General features: G+C 45.0%; 1 non-coding gene across 1 annotated transcript; it reads left to right on the forward strand.

Moving 5' to 3' along the window:
* Window positions 1-1,932: 1,932 nt before the first annotated feature.
* Window positions 1,933-2,066, forward strand: LOC139181790 (U8 small nucleolar RNA). Its single transcript, XR_011565529.1, has one exon. It is a non-coding gene; the product is annotated as a U8 small nucleolar RNA (small nucleolar RNA).
* Window positions 2,067-2,369: the final 303 nt, after the last annotated feature.

The following is a 2,369-nucleotide window of genomic DNA, read 5'->3' on the forward strand; positions in this document are numbered from 1 at the left end:
GGAAGGATTAGAGAAGCCAAAAGCCAAGAATGACTGATGTTTCCTGCCATCATGGAAAAATGGAAGTTTAGATTCAGAGATTCAGGTTGTTGTTGTTGTTGTTTTTAAAGAAAGCACAAGTGTGCATGAGAGACAGAGAGAGAGAGATGGGGTGGGTGTGAGATGGGGTGGGGTGTGGGGAGAGATGTGGGGGTAAGAGAGAGAGAAAAAATTACTTATTATACACCTGAGTTGGTGGGGAAGTTGGAGTTATAACTGACTCCTACTCCTCAGCTGTGTCCTACGAAGAAGTAACCTAGATGGAAATCTCCAACTTTCTAAAGTAACAGCACTAAGGAGAGGGACCAGTGAGAAGCTAGGTTTAGTGCTAGTCCAGTGGATGTGAACTAAGGGGAGGAGGCAATGGAAATAGGGAAATTTCCTCCCTCTCTTCCTTTATCTCCCTCTTTTTCTTCTTTCCCTTTTGTTCCTGCCTTTAATTTTCTCTCTCTTCCCCACCTTCCCCATCTTTCCCCTTCCTTCCTCTCCAGTGCAGGGGTGCACCAGATTTTAAATCACACCCAGAATTCTAATCACAAGGAGGCCTGGGAAATGTAGTTTTTGCTTTCAAGCCACTGCAGAACACAAGGAGGGTGGAATGGATGTTGAATGCCAAGCCATTATCCCATCACACGAATTAAAATCCAGGCCTGGGGAACTGCACGGTATTGCTAATGAGAAGATACTGCATAGTGAACAGTGTCCACTGTCCTCCCTTAGGTCTCCTGTGATCCTTTCTTTTTTGGCCACACCACATGCCTTTCAGGATACCTCAGTTCCCTGACCAGGGATTGAACTCTGGCCACAGCAGTGAAAAATCCAGAATTCTAACCATTGGTCCACCAGGGAACTCCCATCCTGTGATCTTTTTCACTGCTCTGTATATCCCTCTGCCAGCTTCAATGTCCTTTGCCTTCAACCTCCTTCTTACTCCCTAGTTGGAGGACTGCCATTGGGCTCCCAAAGTCTGCCCACAGGCACAGAGTTGGAATTGCTTAGGCATTTATATAACCCTGTGGTGGCCTCTTATGAACTGAATATTTGTGTCCCTACCCCTCCAAATTCATTTGTTGAAATCCTAATCCCCAAAGAGGTGGGACTTTGGGGAGGTGACTAGGTCATGAGGATGGAGCCCTCATGAATGGGATTAGCACCGTTATAACAGAAGCCTCAGAAAGTTCCCCTGACCTTTTTGCCCTATGAGCATACAGCCAGCAGGCAGCCATCCATGAACCAGGAAGAGGACTCTCATTAGACACCAAATCTACTGACACCTTGATGGTGGACTTCCCAACCTCTAGAACTCTGAGAATTAAGTGTTTGCTGTTTTACCCACCCAGACTATGACAGTTTTGGTATAGCAGACGAAACAAAGACATGACCCTTAGCCAACAACAGCTGAAGAAGGCACTAGTATGAAAGCCCAGCCCTCTCATGTTTACCTGGGATGAACTCTCAGGTACTATGCCTCAGAGCTGCCTTGAAGGATCAGGCTGCAGCTGTCCTCCTAAGGGTTTTCCCTGAAAATGAAAACCTGTCATGCTTTTCCTATTTCCTTATCCTGCTATTCTGTTCCTACTCATTTTCCTTTTTACAAGTTTATTCCAAGAGCACTTCCTTTATACATCACTAGCATACAGATCTTTCCCTCAGGGTATGCTTCTATGGAACTGAACCCCGAAATGTCCCATTCACCATTAAAGATCAGTCCCTGTCTGTGTAGATCAAATTCTCACCAGAGAGAAAGTAGAATCCATTTACTTCATGCTCATGAGATGGTAGGAAGAGTAGGTGAGATGGATATGGGGAGCAGATGGTCAGTTATCCATCCTGTTCTCCCTTATCTAACCTTGGACTTTAGAATAAGAAGCTACAGTGAATACTGGAGGTTAATCGTCAGGAAGCATAATTCTTACCCGTTCTTCCCTTTGGAGGGCAGAATAGAACATGATGACTTGAGTTCGGATGACTCATGATTAGGAGCTCTGCATAATCAGGACTTGCAACATTGTTTGCTCCTGTTTGATTCTTCTTGGAAAAAAAAATACTGGAAATTAGATCACCTAGCACCCATTACAACCACCCTCTAGCTTCCTTTTCCATACAAAGTCAGAAATCTGAAAACTACATTTCCGAGATTTCCTTGCCTCTAGAGTTCTGCATGTGACCCAGGTCCTTAACCTCAGGGTTCAACTTGGAGACAGCAACATAAATTAATGGTTGCATGTGGGAAGAGGTGATCATCCACGAAGTACAGAGATTAAAGAATTCGATCTTCAGCTGTGGCGGCATTTCCGGCATCCAGTGCCAAAGACTGGAGTAGTGGGTCT

The sequence above is a fragment of the Bos indicus genome, chromosome X (genome assembly GCF_029378745.1).
Source record: "Bos indicus isolate NIAB-ARS_2022 breed Sahiwal x Tharparkar chromosome X, NIAB-ARS_B.indTharparkar_mat_pri_1.0, whole genome shotgun sequence".
In the NCBI taxonomy this organism is placed as follows: domain Eukaryota; kingdom Metazoa; phylum Chordata; class Mammalia; order Artiodactyla; family Bovidae; genus Bos; species Bos indicus.